Source organism: Staurois parvus, unplaced genomic scaffold (assembly GCF_062004578.1).
Source record: "Staurois parvus isolate SC_StPar_1 unplaced genomic scaffold, SC_StPar_1.0 ptg000002l, whole genome shotgun sequence".
In the NCBI taxonomy this organism is placed as follows: domain Eukaryota; kingdom Metazoa; phylum Chordata; class Amphibia; order Anura; family Ranidae; genus Staurois; species Staurois parvus.
The window spans coordinates 3005356-3014703 of NW_028317798.1; the positions used below are offsets into that span (position 1 = coordinate 3005356).

The 9348-nt window shown below is 41.4% G+C and overlaps 1 protein-coding gene across 1 annotated transcript in view; it reads right to left on the reverse strand.

Annotated features, from left to right (window-relative positions):
* LOC149474727 (serine/threonine-protein kinase Nek6) overlaps positions 1 to 9084 on the reverse strand; it is a 281492-nt gene extending 272408 nt beyond the window's left edge. The window contains exon 1 of the mRNA XM_089667137.1: positions 8688 to 9084. The gene's annotated coding sequence lies outside the window, so the exon portion shown is untranslated. The remainder of the gene's footprint in view (positions 1 to 8687) is intronic.
* Between the last annotated feature and the right edge of the window lie 264 nt (positions 9085 to 9348).

Sequence of the window (9348 nt, forward strand, 5' to 3'; positions counted from 1 at the left end):
TGGAAATTTGGTGGGCGAGTTTTATGGGGGTTGGTCTTTTTATACTTTTGTCAATAAATTGTCTTGAGATTAGACGGGGCTAGTGGAATGTGGGTATGTGATATAATTCTTATTACTACTGTATCTGGTAACTGTTCTGTTTTTTCCTTTATGGTTTTCTTAATATAAAGTCTTCATACACTCTTAATATGAGGGGTAGTAGGCCTACATTTGGAGTTGTTTTCTCCTGCTAACATATACATATAAATAACATAACATATAAATGCTGACATATAAATAACATAAATGCTGACAGCTCAGCCTAGGGTTTGCCTGAGCAATGGCAGATTGCTTTATTGCCTGACAGTGCCTGCATTGTTCTGGCACCAATACTAGGCAGATATAGTGATGTGGTACCAATAGAAACTCTCTTTCTTCTTGTCTCGTTAGCTATGTAACTATGACAATAATTATATTCTCAGCTGTCTATGGAAGGTGGTGGGGAAGAGGGGGCTTCTTCCCACTCACCGCCAATATAAGGGGTATCCTTCCAATGGACTACCAATGTAATATGGCATTCTTCCCATTGCCTGCCATTGTAACATGACATTCTTTCCTCAGACTACTAGTGTAAAGATAAGTTCACACTTTGCAATGGATCACTTTTCAGAGGACAGCTAAGCAGCCATTTTCAGGCATTCAAAAAGCATTTCCTCCTGATCGCCTGGTTTTTTTTTTTTTTTTTTGCTTTTTTTTTTCTTTCAAGTGGCAAATTTTAATGGTATTATTGTGATGTAACTGAGACAACTGCAGCATGGCTCCTTTGACTTGAATGGTTTTGACAGGTGTTGCCCACTGTCAATTTGACAAGGCACATTAAATTTGGCTTAACTGCCTTTTTCACTGCCCCTTGGCCACCCTTGAGAAAGAGAACTAAGAGAGCCCTTCTCCCATTGATTACCAATGTTAGGGGCCCTTCTCCTTTTGATCACTAGTTAAATTTGATTTAAAGCTGTGTTTTCAATGTGTGGATAGCTGTTGCTTTAGTTAAATCTCTTTCATTCAACCCCGGCAGTACAGTAAGTGCCAAACTTCCAGCTCTGAGACTTACAGTTCTGGCTTACATACAGTACATATATTAAAGGATAATAGCCTGCTCGCACTTTGCCTTATCATGTACAGCTCCACAAAAGCTTTGTTTTCTACTGGAATGCTGCAATACATGCGCTATTTACTTTTTTTTTTTTTTTTTTTTTAACTTTGTTGAAATGTCACAAAATAATATATTGTTTACAGTGCGCACAACTAAAAACCATTGGGTGCAGCACCAGAATCTAAGTTTCACCATTCTTGTCACAAGCTGATTCTATCTTTGCACAATCAATTTTATATTTACCAAAACTATATAATATAAGAACCTATCTTTACTATCAAATCAATTTGTATCCAGTAGAGTACCTCCTCGTATTACGTAGTTTTGACCCAATGATTCATGTCCTAGATTCTGCATAGGATGCAGTAGATCTCACTCGATGGATGTTTACTGGCCAGGCTTCAGGGAAGCCACCTATACCAATATCATTTTCAAGCAAGCACTTTTTATTATTATACAAAAGTGAACTTACCTGTCATAGAGAACCTGTTGCTTTCGCCAGAATGGGCTTGCCTTTGCCAACTACAACAGCACCTTATTGGCCTAGAAGTATGGTGTGATTGGACTTTAGGTGTTCAGGACTAAGGATTCACTTGGGCTTGGCTTCTGAACCGGCAAGTCCCCCACCCTGCAGCTACACATTCCAAAAAGTAGCTGAGATGCTTGTGACATCATTGACCTAATATGGCCATATTAGAAACATGATGACATCAGCACCCCCACCCCTTTATGTATGCAATGCTGTGGGGAATGTCCCAGCTGCAGCTCATTGGTCCAGAAATGAGACCTTCTAGATCTCACCGAACTCAATCCCATCACTAGTCAGGACCAAGCTTCTTGGGCCCTAAAAACAGTTAAGTTGAACCCCCAGTAAAAAAATGAAAAAGTAAAACTAGAATTCGAAAAGAGCATTGAAACTATTCTCTGAACAACAGCTCCCAGCATCTATTTTGTGGTTCTTGCTCTAAGGCATGTATATTACATGTGCAACAATCACAGAAGCCTTGCTTCTGATGTCTCTTGGGGTGTGTACAGGTACCAAGAGGCCACAAACTGGCTGCAACCACCTTGATTGTATGTCATGTATGAAATACAACTTGAGCAGCTTGTCTACAGCAAAGGAGCATTAACTTGGCCTGTCTAGCATTAACTACACACAAAACCCGATTCTACCAGTGAAATAGACTTTGTACCCAGATCCTGACAAAAAGTAGTTCTAACCTGTCAAACCTGCCACCACACAAGGTGTCTCTGAACAGAAACATGCTCTGAAAGACTCCTATGACATCTTATGACATCATTCCTCCTCTCTCAACCACAGCAGTGGCCTCATTGCTCTTTATCACTCCAGTTTCTCGTGTACTCGGTACCCTTACCTTACCATACTACGTGTCCCCAGTGCTCTTCTCACACGAATGACGGGCTCACTTGAACAAACAAGGATTAACATATTTACATCAAGCTAATCACTGTCACCTAAATGTATGTATATATAAAGAATATATGTTTGCGTTCCGTGCTGCACGTTTTGGTTTCACCCCCCAGCCACAACATTTTTAGTGTTCCTAAGACCTCATTCACATGGCCAAATCAGCCATGGTGCAGCAAATGTCTTGTGACAACTGGCCAGGAGCACAGGAGTGCGAGGGCAACTACAACTGGCAAGCCTGTACAAAGCAGTGGCCACAACTGTCAATTGTTTTTTGGAAGGAATTGCACATGGAGTGATGACCTGCAGTTGAAAACAGATGATTGCACTTGTATGCAAGCAGCTTGTGTCCAGGGACCATGATCTGTCCTTAGTCATGCTCCCATGATTACCTACAAACAATGACAGACAGCTGTGGCCACTGCCACCCTGTCTTTGCTTTGTACAGGCTGCGGCTGTCAGCCTGTCATTGCTTTGTGCAGGCTGCGGCTGTCAGCCTGTCATTGCTTTGTGCAGGCTGCGGCTGTCAGCCTGTCATTGCTTTGTGCAGGCTGCGGCTGTCAGCACATACCTGGTCTCCCGGCTGAAGTTTCTTGCAAGATACTTGCTGCACCTTAGCTGAATAGGCCATGTGAATGAAGCGGTAGGGATATGTTAGAAACCTACTATTAGTGGGAGTGGAACCACTGCACACTGTGGGGTACACCATTATCTGACACACATGGAAGTGTTGGATGCTGAAGATTCTTTGGCTGGTGTAGCTCTGCAAGAGAAGCAAAAATGCATGGGTAGACGTGAACTATCACAAAGGGACGGACTGACCATTCGGGTACTCGGGCACTGCCCGAGGGCCCGGGGTCAGTAAGGGGCCCCATGAGATGTCCCTGGTACCTTTTCATAGGCTTTTTTGGGTATGAAAACAGTAAAAAACAGAAGAAATACGAGCGCTGGATAATCACCAAAGAGCGACTAGCATGAAAGGCGAACACCAGGAGCCTCCATAGTAAATGTATAAATAGAACATGCAGCGCTAATAAATTCTAAAATTAAAACAAGCAATCATGCAAATAATGCAATGCAAATAATCAAAATAGTAACAGTGTAATCATTGCTTGATTATAATCAGAAGAGGGATAATGAAGTCTGTTTAACGTCCAGATATATGCTATATACTGATGACTAGGTATATCCCACATAAGTGTTCTGCAGTGCACAGTGCAAACTTTCAATATCAGATGGTGAGAAAATCAGTGACTTCTGTGACCATGTTCATCACACAGAGATGAATGTAGATTGCACTAACCAGAAAGTGCAATATTAATGCGCATTTGAGTGTTAACCAACTCCTGGTCGTCCGCCTATGGGGACTGGAACACAGAGAGGATCGTCTGGCCTGCGTCAGCTAAGCATCCTCAGGGTCTCCAGGTACCAGGGGGAAAGTAATCCTTTCACCAGCAGGGGGAGCTTGTTTCACCATGTATGCAGTGGCCACCAGGTCATCCTGGTAACGAGCCAGAACACAGAAGAATCTGATAGTGTAGTAATGTAGTAATAAGAAGCTGGCAATGGAGAAATTAAAAATGGCCGCCGGCCGTCCACGAGGGCCGTGCGGTGTGACGTCACAGGATATAGGGCAGGGATATATGTGCACAGCCATCCAAAGCAGTGTGCATGAGTTGACAAGGAGGAGAACTGTATCTGAATCTGCTATTGGGTGGTCTGAAAGCAGAAGAGAAGTATGTTGTGTTTTTTTTTTTTTTTCTAAAATCACATTTATCTAGGTGGAGGCAGCATCTGTCCTCCGCCTGCTCAGTTCTCCCAGTCACTCTAAGCAGAGAGCAGTGACTATCAGTCACCACTGTCTGCTCCGCTCACTGGAGCGCTGGGCTTTGGATGGGCTGCCATCGGCTGGCTCAAGCTCTCAGCGGATCACTGCCAGCCCCAGACATCTGGATGGATCCAGACTTTAAAGCAGAGATGTTTCCCCAGCCTGGACGGGCTGAGTGATGTCATCTGACAGCAGACTTTAGCCCGTTGTCGGCTGAAAACGGGTCAGGTGTGCAGAACAAACTGCACTCCTGTGATATACAGGAGAAGAACAGCCAAATGAGCTTTGGCTGTTCTCCTTTAGGCAACAGATTTTCCTTAAAGTGTATGTAAGCCCTAAAACTGTTTTTCATTATTTTTTGGCATCATGTTTCTTTCACCCAATATTAGTTTTTGCAGGGTTTCTGACCTGGAGACCTTACCAGGAACAGCATTTCTTGTTACATGCTGACAACACTAAGCCCACTGCCTCTCAATTATCAGCAGCGTTGTCAGCCTGCCCTGTGAACTGCTGTAGTTCGATCATTGGGCTGCTTATCTGATAGGTAGCCCAGAAGCCAACTGAAGAAGTGCATAAGGCAGGCTGACAACGCTGATGATAATTTGTGAGGTAGTGTTGTCAGTCTGTAACAAGAAATGCTGTTACCGGCAAGATCCCCCGATCAGAAACTTTTCAGAATATTTCAGAAAAAAATTATTTGCTCAAGAAATATGTATACTGTTAGGCATGATTCCAAACACGCTGAAAAACAGAACACCTGTCAGGTTTTCATTGCTGTCTGTAGCCACTTTAGGCTCTGACTCCCATCTTAGTGAGAACTCACGTTCCCAAATGCAGTTTTTTGCGCGTGTTGAAGCATTGGCTTGAATGGGCTGCCTTACAGGTGATGATTGCCCCCAAAGAAATGCCAAAACTTTTTTTTGAGTGGAACATGGAGCGTTTTTTCACTGCATGTTTTGGCACATTTGTTGCGCGTTTGCTGTGCAACAAAACGCACGTCTGCTGCCAGCATTGGGGTACCATTAACAAGTAATGACATCACAAGCGCCAAACACACTTGCACTGCATTTCTAAAATGTGTGGCAAAAGTGGTGATTCAATTGATGTATGGGCAGCTTAAACCCAACTCTGATAGAACTAAAAGTCCTCATTTGCAGGAGGGCTGAACTCGCACTGCAAGGGTAAAGTGTTTCTAAACCCACAACAGTAAAATCAGTCTGTATATGCAGTAAAGCATGCTTGTTATACTCACTGTGAAACCTAAGGGGTTAATCCTCTGCATTGTGTTAAAAGGGTGTTTGATCCTGACTTCTCTGATCCTCCCCTTCTACTGTCCCCAATCCATCTGGTGATGGTAAAGATCTCTAGGAGACACTCTGCGCATGCTCAGTTTAGTGTGTATGGATAGAGAGTTGTTGTTTTTCCTTCGGGAGAGTGCATGTGATCAGCACAGGGCCAATCAGCACTGTCCAGATAGAGGTCAGGGGTCCTGCATCCTCCTTAACCAGTCCTCTGCTGGATACTGATAGAAGTCACAAGACTGCTCTAACTGCTGATGAGAAAAGGTATTAAGCAGTTTATGCTTACAAAAATAATTGTATTTCCATGTTCTGTGTACTGTGGGAGACCCGATATAGTGAATGCAGGGTCCTGGGTTTTGTAACACTTTAAGGACTTTTTTTCCTTCTCTTTATATCTGATATGCAAAGGTTCTCAGTACTTGTAACTATTATGAGCCCCTATTGAATGGATCACATTTTGACTTTCAAGTGGCAATTTCTCCTTGGTGAATTTTCTAACTCGGTGCTGCCTTTGACACAGCAGCACTAAAACAGCTGAATCACCCCAAAAAAGACAAACCTGATCAAATAAGTATTCCCAGGGTATATAATGAGGGGTATATTGTAAAACCGGCAATTTGCTAGTTCTGCAAACTTTTTGTGAGTGTCAGGGGTCATGCAGCCTCATAGGACAGTCAGAGCAGAATGAAAACTCCTCCTACAAGCTTTAACTAGTGTTCTGCTGGACACTGATAGTCGTCAGAAGACTGTAATATACTGCTGATGAGAAAAGGTATTTAGCAGTTTATATTCTGATCTTCATACAGCACAAGATCACGGATACCATCACCCGCTAGGTGCAGCCCTCCAAAGATAGGGGAGTCTTGGTACTAGCAAAAAAGAATAACAGAGGGCACACTCTCCTCGTGCATTACTGTGATAAAAAGAAATTTTAATGTGATATAAACAAATGGATACTCAACCAATAGATCATAAAAACAGAGGAAGGGAGCTCGACTCCCGAAACGTGTTAGTGTTTTCCACTACAGGATCCCCGCTACCTGGGACTGATAATTGTGTCTTTCTCTGTTTTTATGATCTATTGGTTTGTGAGTATCCATTTGTTTATATCACTTTAAATTTCTTTTTATCACGGTAATGCACAAGGAGTGTGCCCTCTTTTATTCTTTTTTTACTTAGCAGTTTATATTTGCTTCAATAATTGCATTTTCCATGTTCTGTGTACTGTGGGAGACCAGATATAGTGAATGAGGGTCCTGGGTTTAGTAATACTTTAACTACTAATTTCTGTCTACGGGATATGAAAAGCAATGTACTTACCTTATACTCCCCTGACAGATGTTGCTCCCCTATGTTCCAGCACTGGACTATCCCTCAGTAACTTCACATCCAATGCAACTCTATGGACCCTACATTGGTCTTATTGATGTCAGAGGACCTTAGGCTGACCATACATTATACAATCTGATTGTACAATCTCCTTTAGATCTACCGTCAGCCATTTGAAGTATAAGGGCCTGTTACAAAATTGTTTGTTTGTCTTCTTATTATAAATTTTTGATAAAGCTAATGGAGATTGTACAAAGATTTTATAATCCGATTGTATAGAGTATGACCAGCTTTAGACTGCTGGAGCGCAGGGGTGAAGAGGCTGCAGGGACGGTGGATCAAGTAAGTAAAACCGCTATACCCTGTACCCTAGACATAAACAAGCAGTTAACCCTTGCAGTGCGGGCGCAGTCCTCAAGTTCAGCTTTAAACAACACTCATACTACAATGGAGCAATTGGCTTACCATGAGAAGCAGTGCAGCAGTTCATGTCACTTTCCTGTAACAGTCCCTCCTACCCAGATCACTTGTTTACTCTGAATGAGCGCACACTGCAGCAGGCAGCTAACTTCACACACTGATTTCACGTAGTAAATCAAACAATACGCGTTCTCTAAATATTTACCTAAAGCGGAAGTCCTAATACACTTATATGTTTATATACTTAAGCTTTGCTTTAAACACAAGGGGAAAAGGAGAGAAAAAAAGACTAAAGACTTTCAACTGCTGTCTACTCGGCGATCGTATGAATGAAACATGGAAAATGTATTCTTAAACTTTTTTTTTTTATATTTCGTTGCATGTTAAGTACTTATGTTGATCTTTCTAATACTATGGCTTGGCTTACTTTGAGTAGCAGTAGTAGAGCGTTATGCCATGTCAATCAATGCAGAAAGTTTTGTTTCATTTATTTAAAGATGCAAGTTTCCAGGATAAATCGGATCCTTTCGTCAGACTTTTTGTACATACATTTATCAAAATGGATCGAACGGCTTTAAAAATCCAGTGCTTCAGCTTGCCTTTTTTTATTCAATGTAATTTCAACACATCACATACTTCACTTGGGGATGGCAACATTTAACTACAGAGTAATAAAAAGTTAAGAACTTTGGGCAAAGAGAAAACAGGCTATATAAAGAGATAAATATATTATTCCTGTGTCTTGACAGCAGGGCTTAGGATCAAAGCATACCTCCATGGCTGCACATTCTGACAAATTCCTCACATGTTCAATGAAGGGAAAGAAATCGTTACGTAGAAATGGAGATATGTTTACTTACATTCAGGAGGGGGGAATTAAAAAAAAACAAAACAAAAAACAAAAAAATGTATATGTACTGTATATATATATATATTTATGAGTACTGTATATATATTGTGTATATAGATTTATAAATACTGTATAATAATATGTATATGTGTGTTATGGATATGTGTGTGTGTGTGTGTATATATATATATATATATATATATATGTGTGTGTAAAAAAAAAAAAACAAAATCTCATCTGTGGTGTTTCTCGTGAAAAATAGCTGCGAGCACGCTGTCAGATACTTTTCATAGAAAGCACGTTTAGTATACCACATTGGGCACATTTGGTATACTAAACTGTAAACATATACCTTTAGCTTAATGAAGATAACTTCAAATCACAAACTTAAAACTTACTTGCGTCTTACGTCTGCCAGGTAAGTAAACCCCTCTTATCCAAACGATCTCACTGATGTCCCCAAATGTTGCTTGAACTCTGTGGGCATAGCAGTGGCTCAGGGTTCGTTCCTTTAAACCAAGAATTCTCAAGTTCAGCTGCACAATCCACCAGTCAATAGTCGAATAGAAACCGTAGTTTCTGAGTATTGCGTCTAGATTTGGCTTAAAGGAATTTCCTTTTTAAAAAAAAAAAGTTAGAAAAAGAATGTAAGCTTCTCGCTCATGCACATAGGCGTCTTCTAATACCTAGTTAACGAGATGTCCTGCGCTGGGTCCAGGCAATCCATTGAAGAACATATGTTTGCTGATATGTTTTCTTTGCTTCTTTTGCTTGGGTAGTAACTTGAGCCGGACAGCTCCGGTGGGGAAGGGGATATGACGTCTGTGTTCTTGAAATGTGACTCTGTCTCTTTGGCTAATGCAGCCGGTTAACCCATCAATCAGGGAGGTGATGGCGGAATTCCAGGAGATATCATAAAAAGAGCACTTTCAGTGTGAAACTGATTACATGGAAGCTGTTTGAACATGATACAATGACAAGTCAATTTTAGCAGGTCATTAATGTTTGTTGGTGGCCAGAAGAATTTCTTTTGGGTGTCCTCTAAAAGGGGTTGATTGT